Source organism: Bos indicus x Bos taurus, chromosome 28 (assembly GCF_003369695.1).
Source record: "Bos indicus x Bos taurus breed Angus x Brahman F1 hybrid chromosome 28, Bos_hybrid_MaternalHap_v2.0, whole genome shotgun sequence".
Lineage (NCBI taxonomy): Eukaryota > Metazoa > Chordata > Mammalia > Artiodactyla > Bovidae > Bos > Bos indicus x Bos taurus.
In genome coordinates this window covers 30,191,162-30,217,337 of record NC_040103.1, presented here as the reverse complement: position 1 = coordinate 30,217,337, position 26,176 = coordinate 30,191,162, and the positions used below count along the sequence as shown (strand labels likewise).

Genomic DNA, 26,176 nt, shown 5'->3' with positions numbered 1-26,176 from the left:
GTCTTATGGACTCTGTGGGAGAGGGAGAGGGTGCGAAGATTTGGGAGAATGGCAGTGAAACATGTATACTATCATGTATGAAACGAGTTGCCAGTCCAGGTTCGACACACGATAGTGGATGCTCGGGGCTGGTGCACTGGGACGACCCAGAGGGATGGTATGGGGAGGGAGGAGGGAGGAGGGTTCAGGATGGGGAACACATGTATACCTGTGGCGGATTCATTTCGATATTTGGCAAAACCAATACAATATTGTAAAGTTTAAAAATAAAATAAAATTTAAAAAAATGAATAAATAAATTTAAAAAATAATAATAAATTAAAAAAAAATTAAGCTCAACATTTCTAAAGAGGAAATAGAGTCCTTCTAAGTGTTCATTTGAAAACCTGATTCAGCTGCAACTTCCCAAATATGATATTTCTTTGGTGAATCAAACACTTCAAAATTTTGAAGAAAAAGAATTCAGTGAGTATTGAAGAAAAAAAAATCTATTGGACTATTATGTTCAATGCTGATTTTTCAATAAACAACTATGTTTATTGAAAAAAATAGATAAATAAAAAAATAAAATACAGAGAATACATAGAAGAACTATACAAAAAAGATCTTTATAACCCAGATAACCAGGATGTGTGATCACTCACCTACAGCCAGACATTCTGGACTGCAAAGTCAAGTGGGCCTTAGGAAGCATCACTACAAACAAAGCTAGTGGAGGTGATGGAATTCCAGTTGAGCTGGAATTCAAAACGATGATGCTGTGAAAGTGCTGCACTCAATATGCCAGCAAATTTGGAAAACTCAGCAGTGGCCACAGGACTAGAAAAGGTCAGTTTTCATTCCAATCCCAAAGAAAGGCAATGACAAAGAATGTCCAAACTACCATACAATTGCAGTCATCTCACACGCTAGCAAAGTAATGCTCAAAATTCTCCAAGCAAGGTTTCAACAGTATGTGTGTGAATCAAGAACTTCCAATGCTCAAGCTGGATTTAGAAAAGGCACAGGAACCAGAGATCAAATTGCCAACATCCAATGGATCATAGAAAAAGCAAGAGAGTTTGAGAAAAACATCTACTTCTGCTTTATGGACTATGCCAAAACCTTTGACTGTGTGGACAACAAGAAACTCTGTAAAATTCTTCAAGAGATGGGAATACCAGACCACCTTACATGTCTCATGATAAATCTATATACAGGTCAAGAAGCACCAGTTAGACCAGACATGGAACAACTGAAGCTCCAATACTTTGGTCACCTGATGTGAAGAGCTAACTCATTGGAAAAGACCCTGATGCTAGGAAAGATTGAAGGCAGGAGGAGAAGGGGACAACAGTGGATGAGATGGATGGATGGCATCACTGACCTGATGGACATGAGTTTGAGCAAGCACCAGGAGATGGTGATGAGCAAGGTAGCCTGGCGTGCTGCAGTCCATGGATTTGCAAAGAATTGGACACAACTGAGCAAATGAACTGACTGACTGATCAAAAATGTCCCATTTATCACATAAGTTAAGGACTTAGTTAACAAATGATCACGGGACACTTAATAACAAAAAATACAGTACAAAATATAGGCAACTACTACTTAAAGAATTACAATTCTTCATTAAGTTAACTTTTAACAACTAGAATCCCAGGAGTCAAATGATACCAAAAATTACCAATTAATAGACATCCAAAAAAGTCTATTATTCAGAGAAGCGGTTTCTAGGCAAAGTGGAAAAAAAATGGAATATTTTTTTCCAAATAATTTATTGCCCATTTCTAAGAAATAATTGGTACATGCTGATAATTCCCTGAGAGCTAAGAAACACACCTTATTAAAAGATGTAATTAAACAAAAACCACAAACCAAAAAACACAAAACAAACAAAAAGATGTAATTAGTCTCCAGAAATTACATGCACTGACAGAGAACAGACCCTCAAATTAAGCTTGTAGAGTAAGCCCTTTAGATAAAGCAGAAAAATGTTGTGTGTAAAAACCTTTCATTTAGAAAGTGCATGCGAGTGCAAAGTCACATCAGTCGTGTCTCTCTCTTTGTGACGCTATGGACCATAGCTCATCAGGCTCCTCTGTCCATGGGATTCTCCAGGCAAGAATACTGGAGTAGGGTGCCATTACCTTCTTCAAGGGATCTTCCTCCCCGAATCTGCATCCCTAAGGTCTCCTGCATTGGCAGGTGGATTTTTTACCACTAGCACCACCTATGAAGCCCTTGGAAAGTAGATTTCAGGTTTGTTTCATCTTTGAAAAATTTGGAGGTAACATAAAAAACATTAACGGATATACGTTCTCTCTTGTAAAACCCAATCTCTTTCATACATTTAGCTTTATGGCTAAACCTTCCAGTTATCTCAGAATATAAGTTAAAATAAATATACGATCTTTAAAAATGGGGATGTTAGAAATCTAATCTGAAACATTCAGAAAGTTAAGGGAAACTGCCTATCTTTGGAGTGGTGGTGGTAGATAAAACTTCAGATTATAATTTTTCCTTGCCAAACTGAAAAGTAACAATTGCTAATATATAACTTTCATTGTGAATTCACTTTTCATCATGATCTGTTGCTTGAAAAGCAAACACTATGATTTAAAATACTAGACAATCAGTAAAGGTACCCTCAACAGTTTAGCATATCTCCATGATAATAAATACAAGCTTATTTTCAAATTACCTCAAAATTACTCCATATGGTCTTCAAAAAAATTAATCAAAGATTCTTATATTCACATAAGCATGACTGCAAAAAACACACTTATACCTTATATTCACATTTATACCTGATTGTCAACTGGAACATTAACCTGGTATATGTTTATTACGTACTCACAAGAAAGCAAACAATATTTTTTAAAAAGAGAAAGCAGTCAACAACAGAGAATATAAGGTATTCTTATATTTCGTAACTGTCTTTTCGTAACTGCTCATTAAGGTATGAAGAAGTGCTAGGTGGAAATATTCTATATTGAAATTTTTAAAAAGTCAAAGCACAAGCTGGAATCAAGATTGCTGGGAGAAATATCAATCACCTCAGATATGCAGATGACACCACCCTTATGGCAGAAAGTGAAGAGGAACTCAAAAGCCTCTTGATGCAAGTGAAAGAGGAGAGTGAAAAAGTTGGCTTCAAGCTCAACATTCAGAAAACTAATGGCATCTGATCCCATCACTTCATGGGAAATAGATGGGGAAACAGTGGCAGACTTTATTTTTGGGGGCTTCAAAATCACTACAGATGGTGATTGCAGCCAGGAAACTAAAAAATGCTTACTCCTTAGAAGGAAAGCTATGACCAACCTAGATAGCATATTGAAAAGCAGAGACATTACTTTGCCAACAAAGGTTCGTCTAGTCAAGGCTATGGTTTTTCTAGTGGTCATGTATGGATGTGAGAGTTGGACTGTGAAGAAAGCTGACTGCTGAAAAATTGATGCTTTTGAATCAATCGATGCTGTGGTGTTGGAGAAGACTCTTGAGAGTCCCTTGGACTGCAAGGAGATCCAACCAGTCCATTCGGAAGGAGATCAGTCCTGGGTGTTCTTTGGAAGGAATGATACTGAAGCGGAAACTCTAGTACTTTGGCCACCTCATGCAAAGAGTTGACTCATTGGAAAAGACTCTGATGCTGGGAGGGATTGGGGGCAGGAGGAGAAGGGGACGACAGAGGATGAGATGGCTGGATGGCATCACTGACTCGATGGACGTGAGTTTGAGTGAACTCCGGGAGTTGGTGATGGACGGGGAGGCCTGGTGTGCTGCAATTCATGGGGTCGCAAAGAGTCTGACACGACTGAGTGAATGAACTGAACTAAACTGGATATTTTAGTATTAAGATTAAAAAACAACTTGCTGCATTTTAAGGACAGAGAGTCCAGAAATGCTGGTAATATTCAAGCAACTATTTAAAATGATAACGTGATAAGTTGCTCAGTCGTTTTTGATTCTTTGTGAGGCATAAACTATAGCCTGCCAGGCTCCTCCCTCAATGGAATTCTCCAGGTAAGAATATTGGATTGGGTGGGCCATTCTCTTCTCCAGGGGATCTTTCCCACCCAGGGATAGAATTGGGGTCCCCTGCATTGCTGGCAGATTCTTTATCATTTCAGCCACCAGGGAAGTCCCATTTAAAATGAGACCATAATAATAAAGAACTTCTAAGGTCAAAATGTAAACTCTTCTTTGATGATCATTAAATCCAGAAATATCTTGGATCTGATCATTTAAAAGGTATTTCTGATTCAAAAACAAAAGACAATCAGCCTAATAATTACCCCAAAGAAAATATATAAATGTGTAACAAGTGCATAAAAAGATGTTCAATACCATTAGTCATTAGGGAAATAACAGTGATGAAATACCACTGTATGTACAAGATTGGTTATAATTTTAAAGAAAAGAAGGAAAAAAAAAGCGTGAGGGGATAAATTCTGGCAAGGATCTGTACAAACTGGAACCCTTAATATGAATGTATATAGTTGTTGCCACTGTGGAAAGAGTTTGGTAGTTCCTCCAGAAGCGCAGATTTACCATACGAACCATCAATTAAATCCCTGCAGGTATATACTCAAATGAATAAAAAAGAGGGATTCAAACTCTGTGGACAACCCAAATATTCATGAACTCATGAATAGATAACAGGATACAGCCATATAATGGAATTATTATTCAGTTACAGAAAGGAATCAAGTGCTAATACATACGACAATCTACATGAATCACAAAAATATTATTACCTATAAGTAAAAGAAGCCAAATAAAAAAGGTCATATAAAGCAATGATTTCATTTACATGAAACATTCAGAAATGGCAAATCCATTGTAACAGATAACCTATCTGTGGGTGTCAGGGGCTGACAGGAGGGAGTGAGGAACAACTGCTTTCATTCTAGGGGTTCCATTTGGAGTGATGAAACACATCCTAGAACTAGACACGGAGTATGCTTGCACAGTATCGTGAATTAAGTAAATTCTACTGAATTGCACACTTTAAATGATTCATTTTATGTTATGTGGATTTTACTTCAGTGAAAAAAGAACACACAAAAAAAGGAAAGACTCTCTATCCTGTTAACGTTACCCACTGAGGCATTCTAAAGAAGCAACATCACAAAATTTGTCTTTTAGTAGGGTTTTCAGCAGCTTTGTAGAACACAAATTGGTGGAGAGACAAATAGCTGTAGCGAGAACAGAGGGAAATCATCCTATAATTGAGAAAAGAACAAACGAGAGTAAGGAAGGAAGGAGTATCAGAGAATAATAGAGGTGAACAGTGAAACCCAGGGGAGACTTTTCAAGACTGCCAAGCAGATAAAGGAGAGGAAATCACAAACAGTGCCTGTGACACTCCAGCTGAGTGTCAGAATATGTCAGAAAACGAGCTGGAAGTCATCTGTTAAGGGGCTGTAAGAACCCAAGAGAAAACAGTGGGTAAAGATTTAAAGGAGAAGGAAAGAAACACTGCAAGAATTAAAAGAAGAAGATCCAGCTATGGAAAAGGAGAGAGAGGAACCAGAAAGGAAGAAAACCTGAGGAACAGGTTATCACAGAAGCGAAGCCAGAGAGGAAAAAAGCTTCAAACTGGTGGTAGAGTCAACACTGATAAATGAGTCAAATGAGATGAGAACTATAAAGTGTTCAGTGGATTGGATGACCAAATCATAATCAGTGGCTCCTACTACCTGAGTTTCAGAGAAGTGGTAAGAACAATGAAGAAATAAAGAAGTATAGACTACATTTTAAAATATTTCAACTGAAAAGGAAACTAGATAGATAAGGAGGATTTTGGAGAGAGATTTTCTTATTGGGATGGGAGAGAAATTAAGCACATTTATAACAAAGATAGTGAAGACCAGGGAGGGGATAAGATTTGAAGGTAGACTCAAGGGTGAGAAGAAAAGCACAAATGAAGGATGTTAGATATAAAATGAAAGTGGAATAACTAATTCTCAAATATTAGATAGAAACAATGAAATAAAGATATGGATGCAGTTAAGCATGACTACACAACAGGACACTGAAAACACTTCTTGAAAGCCAAAACAGTTGCTCAGTTGAGAAGCTGGGAAGGTATCTCCTGGTAGAGGGATAAGAGACTGGGTAGATGTGAGGATACGAAAAAATTATTAACATAAAATCTAGAGAAAAAAAGAGAGAACGCTAAAAGCAAATTAAAGAACTGAAAAGAAGTTTCACCACCTACACTGTTGCTGAGAATGTAAATTGGTGCAGCCACTTACACGTAATGGGGAACATTACAAAGGTTCCTTAAAAAACTAAGAATAGAGTTGCCATATAATCCTGCAATCCTACTCCTGGGAATATATCTAGGAAAACTCTTACTTAAACACCGTGATGTTCACAGCAGCGCTATTTAGAGTAACTAAGAGTGGCTCAGTCATTCAAGAACTCGCCCGCAATGCAGGAGACCCGCATTCGATCCCTGGGTTGGACGATTCCCTGCAGAAGGGAATGGCTACTCACTCCAGTCTTCTTGCCTAAACAATTTCATGGACAGAGGAGCCTGGCGAGTTACAATCCACGGGGTTGCAAAGAGTTGGACATGAGTGAGCCACTAACAAGATGTGGAAGTAACCTAAATGTCCAGGAAGTAAGTCAGATAGAGGAAAGCAAATATTACATGATGTCACTTATTTGTGGAATTTTAAAAGACGATACAAGTGAACTTACTTACAAAACAGAAATAGATACACAGACATAGAAAATAAGCTTATGGTCACCAACAGGATAAATCAAGAGTTTGGAATTAACTTCTATACACAACTACATAGAAAACAAGCAAACAACAAGGATCTATTGTATAACACAGAGAACAATATCCAGGATGCTGTGATAAACCATAATGGAAAAGAATCTAAAAAAGAATAAATATATATAATAAATAAGTTTTATATATATAATCACTTTGATGTACACCTGAAACTAACACAACATTGTAAATTAATAACTCAATTAAAAAAAGGAAAGAAAAGATGTTTCAGGGTGCAACTTAGTTTGGAAAACTGAGTTATTCTGCCTATTTACAAAGAGTATGGTTTTATACAAATTTCTACTCATCACTGGAATCAAGATTGCTGGGTGAAATATCAATAACCTCAGATATGCAGATTATACTACTCTAAAGGCAGAAAGTGAAGAGAAACTCTTAATAAAGAACCTCTTGATGAGGGTGATAGAGGAGAGTTAAAAAGCTGGCTTGAAACTCAATATTAAACAAACTAAGACCATGGCATCCGGTCCCATCATTTCATGGCAAACAGAAGAAGAAAAAGTGCAAGTAGTGACAGTTTTTCTTTTCTTGAGCTCCAAAATCACTACAGGTGGTGACTGCAGCCATGAAATTAAAAGACACTTGGTAAGGCAAATGGGCTTCAGCGGCTCCTTGGCAGGTGGCAGCAGTGGCCGTATCGCTTCCTCCTGGCCTTGTTAATGTCGGGGCCAGGCCTTGTTAATGACACCCTAGAGCCCGGCCTTTCCTGGGGTAGGGGTGGGAGGGGACGGGGTGGGGACCAGACATGTCAGACATGTCAGAGGTGACTCGAAGTCTGCTGCAGTGCTGGGGCACCAATTTTAGGAGAGGCAGAAGATCTGAAGAGGCTAGAACCAATCCTAAAGAATATTCTTACATATAATAAAGAACTCCCATTTGATGTTCAGCCTGTCCCTTTAAGAAGAACTTTAGCACCTGGTGCAGAAGAGAATTCGGAATTTGAAGAAGATGAAGAAGAGGGTGGCACTGGAGCAGGGTCTCCTGATTTCTTTCCTGCCAGAGCTCCCAGTACTTGATTACCAAGGCTGCCATCAGAACCAGGAACGACGTTACTACCAGAATTGAGAAAACTGGCCTGAAAGATGCCAGGCAGTGCACTGATCCCTATATCACGTTAGGGTAAAAGACCTGAATGGCACAAATTTAACTCCTGTGCAAGATACTCCTGTGGCTTCAAGAACAGGAGATACATATGCTCATTTTAATGTAGACATTGAGCTCCAGAAGCATGTTGAAAAATTAACCAAAGGTGCAGCTATTTTTTTTTAATTCAAACACTACAAGCCTAAAGAAAGGTTTACCAGCACCGAGTGTTTTGCTTTCATGGAGATGGCTGAAATTAAACCTGGGCCAACTGTAACAGAACTATACAAGAAACCCACTGACTTTAAAAGAAAGAAATTGCAATTATTGTCCAAGAAAACGTTTTATCTTCATCTGCATCAAACTTTCCACAAGGAATGATCCTGACATGAGCACCCTGGAACTTCTGTGAATCTCACCACTCCATAGAATCCATCATAGCTCTGTGTAGCATACGCACCCCTCAATAGGCAGGAAGCAAGCCGGACACAGGTTGACAGACCAGAGTGAGTTCATTACAAGCTTTAGCACAGAATTCAAAGTCCAGCATCACTGACGAAACAGACTCCTTTGGATACAGCTTTATTGTAGATCTTGAAACATTTTCACTTTCTTATTAATTGTGCAATTAATAGTCTCTTTTCTAATCTACGACTACTCCCACCCTGCTTCCTGGAACAACACTGTTGTGGGTGGGATGTTCTTGTCTTTGAACGTAATATAGCAATAAGAATGTGCTAGAATGTCCATTTCTGCTCCAATATGCTCTTTAGCAAACTTTGGGTTGATGTGGGGAGGACAGCATGAGACTGCGTTAGAGGAAATGGGACCAATTATGCTGCCCAAGGTCAGTTTGGAAGTTTATAGCCTGCTCCTTAGAGACAGCCTTAATTCACCCCGATCTCATGGCTTTCCTGCCTAGAAATCATGTGCCTTGGCCAGTCTCCCACATGGGAGTATTTGCAGGTTGTAGCTGGGATTTTTCCAGATGACCAGATTGTTCTTCTGAAAGTGACCATATTTTTACTCATGTTGATTAGCTTTTTTCCTATATCATATTGTTACTCTTTCTGATAGTGACTCTAGAGTTAATGATGAAAGCATCTCAGAATAATTACAAATTCTTAGTGGAGTTATAATGTCTTCTAAATCATGTAATCTAAAAATAATTTGAGTCAGATGCTAATGAGATATTGCAGGAATAACTGCTATTTTTCTGACAACTGATTATGAAACCTTAAAACCTGCATACCTCTTCTACAGTGATGAGTATGCAAATCTGGAGATATTCTATTTTTTTAAATATAGGTGGATAGTATTGCAATTTATTTCCTATTTAGATATACTGACATTCATCCATATGGAAATATACAAGTCATTAGCTTATTATAATATGACTATTTACATTCTTTTGACTTAATAATGGAGCCCAGATAAAACTTTCATAGTACATACACAGTGGATATTTTACACAGAACAAGAAGATTTGGGGTGGATGTTCTGTGGGTCAGACGTGGAGCCCACATGTTTAATATTCACTGTTTTAAATGACCAATGCTAGAATGCACAAAATGCAGTGCCAGTACGTGGCCTATTTTTAAACGAGTGTAACAAGCCTTACCTTGGACGACAGGTATCTCCTCACGGTAAGGAGCAGTGGCTGCATTTTGCTGGAGCAGCCGTGAAGAGATACCCCACGTCCAAGGTAAGAGAAATCCAAGTAAGACGGTAGGTGTTGCGAGAGGGCATCAGAGGGCAGACACACTGAAACCAGAATCGCAGAAAACTAGTCAATCTAATCACACGGACCACAGCCTTGTCTAACTCAAAGAAACTAAGCCATGCCCTGTGGGGCCACCCAAGACGGACGGGTCATGGTGGAGAGATCTGACAGAATGTGGTCCCCTGGAGAAGGGAATGGCAAACCACTTCAGTATTCTTGTTTTGAGAACCCCATGAAGAGTACGAAAAGGAAAAATGATAGGATACTGAAAGAGGAACTCCCCAGGTCGGTAGGAGCCCAATATGCTACTGGAGATAAATGGAGAAATAACTCCAGAAAGAATGTAGGGATGGAGCCAAAGCAAAACAATACCCAGATGTGGATGTGACTGGTGATAGAAGCAAGGTCCAATGCTGTAAAGAGCAATATCACATAGGAACCTGGAATGTCAGGTCCATGAATCAAGGCAAATTGGAAGTGGTCAAACAGGAGATGGCAAGAGTGAACATCGACATTCTAGGAATCAGTGAACTAAATGGACCAGAACGGGTGAATTTAACTCAGATGACCATTATATCTACTACTGTGGGCAGGAATCCCTTAGAAGAAATGGAGTAGCCATCATAGTCAACAAAAGAGTCTGAAATGCAGTACTTGGATGCAATCTCAAAAACAACAGAATGATCTTTGTTCGTTTCCAAGGCAAACCATGCAATATCACGGTAAACCAACTCTATACCCCGACCAGTAAGGCTGAAGAAGCTGAAGTTGAACAGTTCTATGAAGACCTACAAGACCTTCTAGAACTAACACCCAAAAAAGATGTCCTTTTCATTATAGGGGACAGGAATATAAAACTAGGAAGTCAAGAAACATCTAGAGTAACAGGCAAATTTGGTCTTGGAGTACAGAATGAAGCAGGGCAAAGGCTAATAGAGTTCTGCCAAGAGAATCCACTGGTCATAGGACACACCCACTTCCAACAACACAAGAGAAGACTCTACACATGGACATCACCAGATGGTCAACACGGAAATCAGGTTGATTATATTCTTTGCAGCCAAAGATGGAAAAGCTCTATACAGTCAGCAAAAGGAAGACCGGGAGTGACTGTGGCTCAGATCATGAACTCCTTATTGCCAAATTCAGACTTAAATTGAAAAGTGGGGAAAACCACTAGACCATTCAGGTATGACCTAAATCAAATCCCTTATGAATATACAGTGGAAGTGAGAAACAGATTTAAGGGACTAGATCTGATAGACAGAGTGCCTGATGAACTATGGACGGAGGTTCGTGACACTGTATACAAGACAGGAATCAAGACGATCCCCAAGAAAAAAAATGCAAAAAAGCAAAATGGCTGTCTGAGGAGGCCTTACAAATAGCTGTGAGAAGAAGAGAAGCGAAAAGCAAAGGAGAAAAGGAAAAATATAAGCATCTGAATGCAGAGTTTCAAAGACTAGTAAGGAGAGATGAGAAAGCCTTCCTCAGCAATCAATGCAAAGAAATAGAGGAAAACAATAGAATGGCAAAGACTGGAGTTCTCTTCAAGAAAATGAGAGATACCAAGGGAACATTTCATGCAGATGGGCTCGATAGAGGACAGAAATGGTATGGACCTAACAGAAGCATAAGATATTAAGAAGAGGTGGCAAGAATACACAGAACTGTACAAAAAAAATCTTCATGACACAGATAATCATGATGGTGTGATCATTCACACTCACCTAGAGCCAGACATCCTGGAATGTGAAGTCAAGTGGGCCTTAGAGCATCATTACAAACAAAGCTAGTGGAGGTGATGGAATTCTAGTTGAGCTATTTCAAATCCTGAAAGATGATGGATTCTTTACCACTGACCCATCAGAGAAGCTCCCGTGACAAGCCCAGATAGCATATTAAAAAGCAAAGATACCACTTTATCAACAAAGCGTGTGAGATGAGTGCAATTGTGCAATAGTTTGAGCATTCTTTGGTATTGCCTTTCTTTGGGATCAGATCTGATCTGATGCTAATGCTAAATCTAGGGATTTTTCTAAAATGTTCTATAACTTACATTACAAATGATTCCTCAAAACACAGGATTAAAAATACCCAAAATATCACATAAGGAGTGTCACTTAAAATCAATATTTGTGGATATTCAGTTCAGTTCAGTTCAGTCGCTCAGTCATGTCCGACTCTCTGCGACCCCATGAATTGCAGCACGCCAGGCCTCCCTGTCCATCACCAACTCCCGGAGTTCACTCAGACTCACATCCATCGAGTCAGTGATGCCATCCAGCCATCTCATCCTCTGTTGTCCCCTTCTCCTCCTGCCCCCAATCCCTCCCACCATCAGAGTCTTTTCCAATGAGTCAACTCTTCGCATGAAGTGGCCAAAGTACTGGAGTTTCAGCTTTAGCATCATTCCTTCCAAAGAAATCCCAGGGTAATTCTACAACAAGTATAAAGATACTCTCTAATTTTTTTTTTTTTGGCCAGCTTCATGGCATGCAGGATCTCAGTTGTTCAAGCAGGGATCAAAACCATGTCCCCTTCATTGGAAGCATGGAGTCCTAACCACTGGCCTGCAGGGAGATTTCCACAACTTTTATTCAAGGTCATTGTACTTTTATTTTTCAATGTGTTCTAATTACACAAAACCTATACTGTTATAAAAAGAATTTCATCCTGAGATATTCCAGCCACAGCCTATCACATTTTTTAGTGTAACGTATGGGGATGAGGAGGAAAACATTCAGACTGCTCATGAGTCAAAGGTGAAAAGTGAAAGTAAAAGTCGTTCCATCGTGTCCGACTCTTTGTGACCCCATGGACTACACAGTTGGTGGAATTCTCCAGGCCAGAATACTGGAGTGGGCAGCCTTTCCCTTCTCCAAGGTATCTTCCCAACCCAGGGATCGAACCTAGGTCTCCCATACTGCAAGCAGATTCTTTACCAGCTGAGCCATAAGGGAAGCCCAAGAATACTGGAGTGGGTGGCCTATCCCTTCTCCAGCGGATCTTCCCGACCCAGGAATCAAACTGGGGTCTCCTGAACTGCAGGCGGATTCTTTACCAACTGAGCTATCAGAGGGAGAGTCAAAGGTAAAAGTATGCAAATGTGATATGAAATACGTATTTGTCTCCTTTCATCAAATTCTAGCCACTAGCACAATATTTTCTGGTTATATTATCTACCTATAAAAAATGCCTCAGTTCAAAATACAAGTCTGCTACTTACTAACCATGAGACCCTGCACTACTTCTATAAAGAGCCATTAACTCAAAAACTATCAAGGGTCTCCTATTTAACTGTAGGTACATGCTAACAAAGTAGTCAGCCAGTGTGTGCCTGTTCATCTCTTTCTCCCTTTTTCTATATCCAAGCATGTGCATGCATGCACACTCACACACACACTACGACAGAAGGACATGAGACCTCCAGATCGAGGCAAAAATGGCAGCAAGAGAAATATCTTAGTGCTGCCTTTTTGAGCACCAGTCCTCAGGGGACAGTGCAGTAAGGACAGGATGCTACTAGTGCCAGCGAAGTGCATCAGAGGACAGTAATTCCAAAATTTAGAAACCGATCTACATGCGGCAGCTGTTCCAAAGTGAAAGATTATTCATTACTATAGTATTACAGACAGTCCTTGACTTAGGATGGCTTGGTCTACAATTTTTGGACATTATGATGATGGGAAAGCTATACTCATACCTGGTAGTTCAGTGATTAGACTCCACACTTCAATCTCTGGTCAGGGAACAAAAATCCCACATATGGCCGTGGACAAAAAGAGAAAGAAACTACTATGAATTCTGAATTTTCCCCAGGCTAGCAATGTTGTTCAGTCATTCAGTAATGTCCGACTCTTTGCAACCCCATTAACTGCAGCACACCAGGCTACCCTGCCCATCACCATCTCCCAGAGCTTGCTCAAACTCATGTCCATTGAGTCAGTGATGCCATCCAACCATCTCATCCTCTGTCATCCCCTTCTCTTTCTGCCTTCAGTCTTTCCCAGCATCTGGGTCTTTTCTAATGAATTAGCACCTTGTATCAGGTGGCCAACGTTTTGGAGCTTCAGCTTCATCATCAGTCCTTCCAATGAACATTCAGGGCTGGATTTCCTTTAGGATTGACTGGTTTGATCTCCTTGCAGTCCAAGGGACTCTCAAGAGTCTTCTCCAACACCACAGTTCAAAAGCATCAATTCGGCTCTCAGCCTTCTTCATTGTCCAACTGTCACATCCATACACGACTACTGGAAAAACCATAGCTTTGACTAGACGGACCTTTGTCAGTAATGTTTCTGCTTTATAATATGCTGTCTAGGTTTGTCATTGCTTTTCTTCCAAGGAACAAGCATTTTTTGATTTCATGGCTGCCATCACCGTATGCAGGGATTTTGGAGCCCAAGAAAATAAAGTTTGTCACTGTTTCCATTGTTTCCCTATCTATTTGCCATGAAGCGATGGGAGCAGATGCCATGATCTTAGGTTTTTTGAATGTTGAGTTTTTAAGCCAGGGTTTTCACTCTCCTCTTTCACCTTCATCAAGAGGCTCTTTAATTCCTCTTTGTTTTCTGTCATAAGGGTGGTGTCATCTGCATATCTGAGGTTACTGATATTTCTCCTGGAAATCTTGATTCCAGCTTCTGATTCATACGGCCCAGCATTTCTCAGTAAGTTGTATAATAACTCTCTCTAGATGCTGGGCAACTGCAAGTTGTAGTGAAGTTTTAGTTACTTACTGCAGTGTTCTGCTTGGACTTAAAAAAATGCATTACAAATGCATATCGTAAACATAATCACAAAAAATGGAAGCAGTGGATGAAAAACGAGAAGCAATAACATACCTAGTAACTCACCTGCAAATAGATCTTTCCCGTCAATATAATAGTTGCTTTTACTTAGATTAAAAAACAATATAAAATAAAATGGAGCAATGTCATAAAATTCAGGAGCTATATGGACCACAGAAATCAAGTCTAAAATAATTATCTAATTTATAATTATCTAGCTGATCCTGTTCACAGCACCAGTTGTCTTGCTGTTCACACTGAGCACACTGTTCACTGAACCCAGGGTAGGTGAGGCAGGAACTAAGAGGCTGGAAGAAGACTCGAGGAGACGCAGGAACTGCTGCTGTGCAGTTGCTCAGTAGTGTCCGGCTCTTTGAGACCACATGGACTATAGCCCGCCAGGCTCCTCTGTCCATGGGCATTATTCAGGCATAAATACTGGAGTGGGTTGCAATATCCTCCTCCAGGGGATCTAACCAACCCAGGGATTGAACCCAGCTCTATTACATTGCAGGAGGATTCCACACCATCTGAGCCACCACTGAAGCCCAAGAATACTGGAGTGGGTACCCTACCCCTTCTCCAGGGGATCTTCCCAACCCGGGAATCATACCAGGGTGTCCTGCACTGCAGGCAGATTCTGTACCAGCTGAGCTACCAGGGAAACCCAGGAACTACAGACACATTTATTCTCACCTGGCTGGCACAGCAGCCATAACACAGCCTCTCTCCTGGCTGATGCAGCAGCTATAACATAACCATAACACAACTATAACATAGCAAAAACACAGTCCCATATAACATAACTACAATGTAGCTCCAATGTAGCCCTGATGCAGCAGCAGCCAGGGCTTTCATGGTGAAGCTCATGTACGCATATGGCACAAAGCCCCCATGACCAAGCGAGTGCCTCGTGATACACATGTGCAGTGTCATAAATGACCTCAGCTGTTACACAGCTGTGCAAAGTCATTGTTTCCAGAATATGGGGTGAGAGGGCGTGAGAGTGTGGGGCAACAGAGCCTGACTGGCACCATCTTGTTAATTTCCCCACAATAATCATATATAATTAATTATGAAGTATTATTAAATTATTAAATAGTTGAATCACTTGCCCAAGATCACTCAGCTACTTGCTGGCAGAGCATGGAGTAGACTTTCTACTTTGTGAGTTCCCATCAGGCCTTTGACTGTTTCTATCATCCCAGATATTTATAAAGTTTTCCATAAGACTATACAAATAATGTCTTCAGCTCTAAATAGCCATAAAAGAGTTAAAGTTCATCATGTTTTTGATAAGATATAACATTCATTTAAAAACAATAATTCTTTTCATACCTACTTTAGGACTCCATGGATAATTATCAAAGCATACTAAGGATGAAGGAACTGTGTTATAGGGGTATCTTTACTATTTATAAAGGAATTGTACTGAGGCCCAGAGATGCAATTTATCCAGCTAAAAAAACTCACATAGGCACTAGAATATTTCTGTGAGAGTCAATGAAGCTGTGCATGTGATTCATTTCAGGGCAGCATAAGATTTGCTGTACAGATAAGAATATAGGAATTACCAGCTTGCCTCTGGCAGTAAACTTACTCCAGATGCTCAAGAGAATGATGAGTTCATTTTTTCCTATTCCCATATGAAACTTCTGCTTAACAGTGGTAATCAGTAGAAAAACTAAAAAAGCCAAAGGTATACTTGCCTGCATTACAAGTCTTACACTAATTTGTTGAATACATATTTTGACCACTATTTTAAAGTGAGGGTTTTTTGAAAAAGGAAAACTTTTTTAATGTAGAATGATTAACAGTGTTTATAAAATCTTACTTCTTCTCCATACATTTTTATGTATGTAATCCAGAAAAACTATTTTTTTTAATCCCTAAGGAACTCTATACACAAAACTAGACATTTCAAAAACAAGATTGCTTCTTTAAAACATTATGAAACACTTTTATAATTTGTATTTAAGTGATTTTAGTGTTCTCAGTTTTTAAGGTTTTTTTTTAAAGGAAAAAAAATGTAGGAAATGTATCTCAGAAGTCAACTGATTAGAGACTGGAAATCAGTGAAAATTTAGACTAGCTTGCAGTAACTACAAGCTAATTAAACAATTACATTGGATTAGGCCAATCCATGTTAAAATCACACACTATTATGACTTAAAAGCATTTATCAATATGCAACAAACTGTCAATATAAAAATTTAAACTATCAGAGAAAAATCTAAATGATACATAAATTCAACTAAAAAATATATTTAACATTATAGTATTTCTCCATGCCAGAAGATCACATTATAAGATATAACTATTCAATATAATAAAAATCCAGTGTTTAGGAAACTTCAAATCACTATTTTTTAATTCATTTCATGACATGAAAATAAGGGAAATGAATTTACAACTCAAAAAATAACAGAACTTTCAAAATACAATGAAACTTAATCTTATTAAATATTTCTTTGATGGCCATAGTAAAAACAAGCTGAGTCTTATAGAAAAAGTAGGAAACAATTTGTGGACTAGTATACTGATTCATGGAAATAAAATAATGAGACAAATCTCACATTTTCATATCAATAGTTCTGATACTTTTATTTACTTATTTTTTCCATATATATATATTTTTAATTTTATTTTATTTTTAAACTTTACATAATTGTATTAGTTTTGCTAAAAACATTTATGTTTGTCTAGAAGAACCACACCTTACATCAAAAGCTACAAACAGATTGAATGTAAAAGGGTGGGAAGTGATGTATCATGCAAATATCCAGAAGAGACCTGAAATGGCTATTGTAATGAAAAAAACAGACATAAAAATTAATTAGGTAACTCAGATAAGATGGGTAATACAATGAATAGAATGACCACAAACTACTGAAACTGACTCGCGAATAAACACGTAATCTTTAGAAACCAATACTAGTGAAGTAATTAGTAATCAAAAACTACCCACAAACGAAAAAGATCAGATGATTTCACCACTGAATTCTAACAAATATTTAAAGAATTTAAAAATTCTCCACAGATTCTTCCAAAAAACAGAAAAAGACAAACCCCAATTCATTTTATAGAGCAGTATTACCATGATACCAAACCACAGATAGAAATAAGGTAATTACAGACCAATACATCTTATGAATATAATGTAAAAATCCTCAGTAAAATATTAGCAAAAACAAATCCAGCAATGTATAAAAACGAATTATATAATATAACCAATGAGATTTAATCCCAGGAATGCAAGATTGGCTTAACATCTCAAAACCAACTAATGTTATATATCATATCAACAGTATAGAAAACAAAACTCATATGCTTATGACAACAAACACAGAAAAGACACCTGGCAAATCTAACACTGTTTCAAGTTTAACAAATTCAACAAACTAGTAATAGACAGGAACTTCTTGAATATGATAAAGAACATTTAAGAAAAATACACAGTAAACATCATTGTGAATGACAGGATACTTGGCCCTCAGACAAGGAACAACACAAGGATGTTTACTCTCATCACTTCTCTTCAACATTATACTAGATCCCTGCTTATTTAACTTATATGCAGAGTGCCTCATTTGAAATCCCAGGCTGGATGAAGCACAAGCTGGAATCAAGATTGCTGGGAGAAATAGCAACAACCTCAGATACGCAGATGATACCACTTTAATGACAGAAAGTGAAGAGGAACTAACAAGCCTCTTGATGAAGGAGAAAGAAAAGAGTCAAAAATCTGGCTTAAAACTCAACATTCAAAAAACAAAGATCATGGCATCTGGTCCTATCACTTTATGGCAAACAAATGGGGAAAATGTGGAAACAGTGTCAGATTTCATTTTCTTGAGCTCCAAAATCAGTACGGATGGTGACTGCAGCCACAAAATTAAAAGATGCTTGCAGCTCGGAAGAATAACTATGACAAACCTAGACAGTCTATGAAAAAGTAGAGACATCACTTTGTCAACAAAGGTCTGTACAGTCAAAGCTATGGTTTTTCCAATAGTCATGTATGGATGTGAGAGCTGGACCATGAAGAAGGCTGAGTGCCGAAGAACTGACGCTTTCAAACTGTGGTGCTGGAGAAGACCCCTCAGGGTCCCTTGGACAGCAAGGAGATCAATCCAGTCACTCCTATAGGAAATCAATCCTGAATATTCATTGGAAAGACTGACATTGAAGCTGAAGCTTCAATACTTTAGCCACCTGATGTGAACAGCTGACTAACTGGAAAAGACCCTGATGCTGGGAAAAACTGAGGGCAAGAGGAGAAGCGGGCAACAGAGGATGAGATGGTTGGATGACATCACTGATTCAATGGACAAGAGCAAACTCAGGGAGATAGTAAAGGACAGAGAAGACTGGGGTGCTGCAGTTCATAGGGTCACAGGAGTCAGACACAACTTAGCCACTAAACAACAACAAAGAGGCACTAGTCAAGGCAAGTAGGCAAAAGAAACAAATAAACAAATGGGTTCCAAACTGGAAAAGAAGAAGGAAAAGTATCTGTATTGTGTTTACCAAAAAGTTTGTTTGGGTTTTTCTGTACTATGTTATGGAACACTCAAATGAACTTTTTGGCCAAACTAATAGATAACATATTTAGTACATTGAAAACCGTAGGGAATTCACTGAAAAATATAAGAACTTAGTTCAGAAATATTAGAAATGAGTTCAGAAAAGCTACAGGAAATAAGATCAAAATTTAAATAATGAATTCTATCTCTATACACTTGCAATGAACAACTGAAAAATGAAATTTAAAAAGTAATTCAATTTACAATAACACCAAAATGAAAAAATATGGACGTCCTTGGTGGTCCAGTCGTTAAGAATCTGCTGGTCAATGCAGGGAACACGGGTTTCATCTCTCTTCTGGGAAATTCCCACATGCTTGGGAGCAACTAGGCCCATGAGCCCAATTAATGAGCCTGTGCTCTAGATCCCTCGGGGCACAACTACCGAGCCCACAAGCAGAAACTACTCAAGCCCACGCGCCTAGAGCCTGTGCTCCACAACAAGAACTACCACAATGAAAAGCCCGGGCACTGCAGTGAGAGCAGCCCCCACTTGCCGCGGCCAGAGAAAGCTTGCACACAGCAATGAAGACCCAGCACAGCCAAAAACAAATTATTTTTTTAAATAAAATATATTTGGAAATACTTTCTTTTAACGTGAAAAACTTCTGAAAACTATAAAACACTGTTGAAAGAATTTAAAGATCTAAACAAATGAAAAAACATCCCACTTTTTCAGAGTCAGAAGACTTCACACAGTTAATATGGCCAGCAATACCCACATTGATCCTAATCAGAGTCCAAGCTGTATTTTTTGTAGAAATGGGCAAGCTGACTCCAAAATTCATGTGGAAAACACATGAAGGAGAACCAGAGAGTGATAGCTGAAGAGTATGGGGTTTCTTTTTGAAGTAATAAAAAGGTACCAAAATTGACACTGGTGGTGGCCACACATATTTGTGAATATAGGGAAAACCATGGAACTGTACCCTTTCAATGATTAAAAGTCTGGCAGACGAACTATACCTCAATAAAATTATTTTTTTGAAGTAGCATGAGAACAAAGGTTTAAAAAGTTAAAGCACAGTTTTAAAAGTACCAAAGAGCGGTAAAATTTGTGCTAAGTACATATTTTACGGTTCTGAGTCTTTTAAAATTTGAAAATACCCATATAGCAACAATTAACTATAACAGCACAAACTGAGCGTGCTAGTCTTGCATTTTTCATAAGTAAACAACTGTCAAACAATTTTCAATAAAATGACAGTCAAATAAATACATATACAAAACACCAAGAATAGTTACTTGTGTTATGTAAGGAGCTGCATGACATGGGGAACTATTAGGAGAGCTAACACATGGTGGATTTTCCAATAAGTCAGTCCAAACATATATAAAACTCTGAAGAGGCCACAAATAGCAAAACAAAACCAGAGACAGCAAGAAGCAAAAGTAATAATTTCCAAAATTATTTCAATGTACACAATATAGTATGGCAAGTGTAAGAAATCTTGGGAAAAGGATGATAAAAATTAAAATTTAAATGTTAAAAAAACAAAATTAGGACATTGCATCAAATATACTTGTGTTAGTATACTATAAAAGGAAGAAAAAAACTGTAACTTCGGATATCACAAAGGTCATGTGTGTGCATGCTAAGTCACTTCAGTCGTGTCCAACTCTTTGCAACCGTTTGGACTACAGCCCACCAGGGTTCTCTCTCCATGTGATTCTCCAGGCAAGAATACTGGAGTGGGTTGCCATGACCTCCTCCAGGGGTTCTCCTCAACCCAGGGATAGAACCCACATCTCTTATGTTCCCTGCATTTTCAGGCAGGTTCTTTACCAGTGGTGCCACCTGGGAACTGTACCTTTGGATATCACAAAGGCCAGAGCACAAGAAAATGAGGACAAATGTTCATCATTCAGGCCAGTCATAAAATTTTTCTTCTTTTAAATTTCTGACATAAAGGATAATGGTGTATGTCTAATGAATAGTTTATTAAGAGATATTTCTTATGGAAGAAGGTTGTACTGTTTTTTTAAAAAAGCATTTGAAAGACAGTGTCCAATGTTCTGCATATCACATTAATCCTGGTATAATTAGCAAATGGACAATTAAATTGCTCTTACAAAAATCTGACAGTGTATTTTAATTTTTCAAAATTATATACAATACTTAAAATTCATAATACATAACATGTAATAAAAGTGATTAAAACAGTAAGAAAGCACATGAGTAGAAAAAAATTCTCCCACAAATAGTAATTTCTTAGTTTTCCTCCCCTGGCTGCCAGTTTTATATATTTTCTTCCAGAATTTCCAGTGTTATGTTTATTTATTTCTTGACTCTATTTTGATCCCCTGGTCTTTAATCTATTGTATCTAGATATACACAATAAAACTATATATTCTAGACTTCCCAGAATAATCCATATTTCTACTCACTTTATCAAAACAAATGGTACATAGGCCCTCATTTTCATAAAAGATGAAAATGCTTAGTTTTGAATAGTAATAGAGTTCCCAAGGAGAAGGCAATGGCACCCCACTCCAGTACTCTTGCCTGGAAACTCCCATGGACGGAGGAGCCTGGTAGGCTGCAGTCCATGGGGTCCCGAAGAGTCAGACACGACTGAGCGACTTCACTTTTACTTTTCACTTTCATGCACTGGAGAAGGAAATGGCAACCCACGCCAATGTTCTTGCCTGGAAAATCCCAGGGATGGGGGAGCCTGGTGGGCTGCCGTCTATGGGGTCGCACAGAGTCAGACATGACTGAAGCGACTTAGCAGCAGCAGCAGCAGAGTTCCCAAACTAGGAACCAGAATACATCTTCTGAAACCTGGTTCAAACAGTATTTTTAGAATGAAAAGTCACTAGGTGCAGAAATAAAAACTATCGTACTTGTCAAAGTGTCAAAAAGTGTATGAGAATATAGGGAAATAACCAAGTTTTTCCTCATATAATATAAGCAGTGCAAAATTCTGACACACGATGAAACACTGAAAACATTTCCTTAGATAATTAACCATTATCATATACCTTTTTCCTTTCATCATACCAAAAAACACTATTTATTTTCTGGTCAGTAGATTTGAATCCTAAAATTATACTTAATAAATATAAATTGACAAATACTTTTTTTAATCATAGATAATTTATAGTAATAGAATATGTTAATATCAGCTCAAATAGTTTAAATTTCCTCATATGCAGGTGAAAAATGGTCCTCCAAAACGGAAGGGAATTTCATCAAGTCGTTTAGAAATAACATTGAAATAAAAAAGAGAGCAGACAAGACTTACTGTTGACCTCTGGGTTCCTTCAATATAGAAGTATTATAAAGGAAGAGGAAGTTAGCATTGATATAGTAAAGAAACTTTCACTTTAATATATCATTTTTTCAGAAAAAGGGAAAGTCTGCAAAATCTGAAAAAGTGATTTATCTTCAGGTGAATAAAATGAACAGCAATTGATCTTACACTCAGGGAGTGATATTTCTTCTACCACTTACAAATACATCTCTGTTAAGTATCACTAGAATAGGTTGGGTGCTCTCATCTTTTCAATAATTTATTAATATGTTTTAAGATTTAGGATGTACTCCAAAATTTTATACCAAATGACACTGTTGGTTGATTAACTTTCCCATTATTTGATCACTCTGTACATATGTAAAATGAATTCGACTTGGCATAGAAGCATATATCTGAGTAGAAACAAAGATTTTGAAAGAAGAGTGTCAGAGTAAGAAAGACTTACACAAGAAAGTCACATTTAAGCTGAGATTCAAGAAATGAGCACACACAGGTCAAAAAAACCCAAAAAGAATGTTACAAGTAGGAAAGATTATAGATTTATATCAATGAGATGAGTGACCAAAGGTTTTAATTTACAACCTAGAATTCTTAAGAAATCATGAGTGTTCTCTAATTTAGTCTATAAAGTAGATCATTTAAAAATGAAATTATTTTATTTATATTTGCAACCTTGAAATTCTGTGAAAAGGTTTAAAACAGACAAGGAAACACTTGATAAAATTAAATTTCATACAATTAGTTTCATAGTCTTTTAAGCCCTAACTTAAAAAACACTTTAAATTACATACTATGGGATTACTCTGTAATGAAGAATCAGCTTACAAGATGTAAATGAATGTCAATAAATAAAACATACTGAGTAACCAAATACTAATTTCAGATTCACAAGAAATTGCAAAAAATAGTATAGAAGGCTCCTACATTACCTTCACCCAGTTTTCCCTAAAGATGATGTATTATATAACCATAGCTCATTTTCAAATCCAGGAACTTGACATTGGTACAATCCTAAACTACAGATCCGATTAAGATTTCACTAGGTTTCACACTCATTCTTGTTTGTGTATGTGTATAGTTTATAAAATCTTAATGGTGTACAGATTTGTACAACTACCACAATCAAGATATAGAACCGTTCCATCACCACCAAGACAGCTTTTTGTGAAGATTCTTTCTATTTACACTGTCTTTCACCTTCATCCCTAAACCTCTGACAACCATTTTAATATATTTCAAAACTACATATATTTTTAATTCCAAGGATATTATATAATTAGAATCACATAGAATATAACCATTTGCAACTGGCTTTTTACCTTCAGTGTGACCCCCCTTGAAATCCATGCAAATTGTTGTCTGACTGCTACTGCTACTGCTAAGTCACTTTAGTCGTGTCCGACTCTGTGTGACTCCACAGACAGCAGCCCACCAGGCTCCCCCGTCCCTGGGATTCTCCAGGCAAGAACACTGGAGTGGGTTGCCATTTCCTTCTCCAAGGCATGAAAGTGAAAAGTGAAAGTGAAGTCGCTCAGTCATGTCTGACTCTTAGCGACCCTATGGACTGCAGCCTACCAGGCTTCTCCATCCATGGGATTTTCCAGGCAAGAGTACTGGAGTGGGGTGCCATTGCCTTCTCCGATTGTTTTCTGAAGCAATATTTCACTCTTTTTTAAAGCTGAGTAGTATTTCATCGTACAGATGTATCACAATTTAGCCATTCATTTGATAAAAGTTATTTGGATTGCTTCCAGTTTGGGGCAATAACAAAGTGCTATGAATACAGTGTAGGAAGTCTTTGCAGGAACTTAAGTTTCATTTCTCTATGACAAATGCTCAGGAATGTGACTGCTGAGTCATGAAAATGTATGTTCAATTTTAAAAGAAATGTGAAGCTGTTTCCAGAGTGGCTGTGTCATTCTATATTCCCACCAGCAATGTATGAGAGAGCCAGTTCTTCTGTATTCTCATCAGGATTTGTTACTGTCATCACTTAAAAATGTTAGCTAATTAAAGATGTGCAATGCTTCACATGTTTTTAACTTGCACTCTTCTGATAGCTAAAGATGATGAAAATGTATTATACACTTATTTGCCATTTTAACATGATTTTAAGATGGAATAAACAATAATATTTCCAAGTGTGTAGTTAATAAGGTCTCTCACATAAGTAAATAGTATGACAAGGATAAATAAACAAAACTTAATGAAGCTTTATGAATAAAAAGTGGAGACAGACACTTAAGTACAGAAAGTGTAATCTAATTTATTTAGGAAATATCACTATAGGGATGATCTGATTGAAGTTATTTATTACGATAACCCAGAAAAGGGACTTAGAAGTCATAGAGCATGCATAGGACACAGATGCTATCAGTGTCCCTGCGTGTTCTTTGAACCTAACAGTTTACTCTGGCTCAAGGCTTCTAAATGCCACAAGCTTCCTCTCTGCCCCAGAGGGATCTTCTCCTGAACTGATGAAAGCTACTGTGCCCATGTGGGCACTAGGCAGGTGCACAGTCTTCTAAACCACACAACACAATCAGTAACAGGAAATATACTTGCATTTTCCGTGAGTTAATTCTGAAAATGATATCAACACTGCTGCTGCTGCTGCTAAGTCGCTTCAGTCGTGTCCAACTCTGTGCGACCCCATAGATGGCAGGCCACCAGGCTCCCCCATCCCTGGGATTCTCCAGGCAAGAATACTGGAGCGGGTTGCCATTGCCTTCTCCAATGCATCAAAGTGAAAAGTGAAAGTGAAGTCGCTCCGTCGTGTCCGATCCTCAGTGACCCCATGGACTGCAGCCTTCCAGGCTCCTCTATCCATGGGATTTTCCAGGCAACAGTACTGAAGTGGGGTTCCATTGCCTTCTCCAATATCAACACTGATTATTCCTAAAGTTTCCCCACAGGATAAAGCCCCAGTATCCTATTGTGATAGTAGGCTTAATGACTTTTTATGAGCTGTTCTGTCTTCCCTGAATCACCTCCTGCCACCCTTTTGAGAGACACCTGCATGTCCCCAATTGGCATTTTAAAATTCTTGTCCTAGGTTCTGCTGCTAGGAGAACCTATAAAAATTAAACCACCTATGAAAACAAAAAAAGTCTCACTAAAAATAAAAATATTTTTTAAAAGTAGTGACAACTAGCAACATGTATAAGTTTTCCCTTTTCTATTTAATTTTTCTACTTACTACTATTAACTACAGTCACTATTACAAAATTCTCTTCAACTGTAAGTTAACAACACTTTGGATATTGAAAACAATTTCTAACATGTACATTAATCAAAATTCAATAGTGAAAATTTATAGATGTTTATGACTATAAATGGGCTTCCCCGATGGTTCAGCGGTTCAAAGAATCTGCCTGCAATGCAGGAGACGTGGGTTTGATCTCTAGGTTGGGAAGATGCCCTGGAGCCGGGCATGGAAGTCCACTCCAGTATTCTTGCCAGGAGAATCCCATGGACAAAGGAGTCTGGCGGGCTACAGTTCACAGGGTCACACAGAGCTGGACACGACCAAAGTGACTGAGCACACCTGCACATGAATATAAATGCGAAACAATTTCAACCTGTGAAATGTAATAATTTCAACTTTTAGATTCAACTTAATATGATTATAGAGACCACAGAAAACACATACATCAAGGGTTACTATAAAGCTACAGAAATCACCACAGCATATTGGAAACAGAGTAAGACATGTAGATCAATGGGACAGAACATACAGTACAGAAAAACAACCACAGAATTGATTTTGAAAAAAGTACAAAGGCAATTACAGTGATTTAAAAAGATTTCAGCAAAGGGTAATGGTTGGAACAAGTGGATACCTATATGCCAAAGTGAGGATTAAAAAGAAACATTGCTACCTATCTCATTCTACAAACACAAAAACTCAAATGGAATACAGACCTAAATATAAC

The 26,176-nt window shown here is 38.1% G+C and overlaps 1 protein-coding gene and 1 pseudogene across 5 annotated transcripts in view; one reads left to right on the top strand and one right to left on the bottom strand.

The window, feature by feature from the left end:
• The window catches only part of ADK (adenosine kinase), a 543,710-nt gene that overhangs the window by 313,920 nt on the left and 203,614 nt on the right, over nucleotides 1-26,176 (bottom strand). The gene's annotated exons all lie outside the window — the stretch shown is intronic.
• Nucleotides 7,564-9,593, top strand: LOC113885180 (annotated as a pseudogene).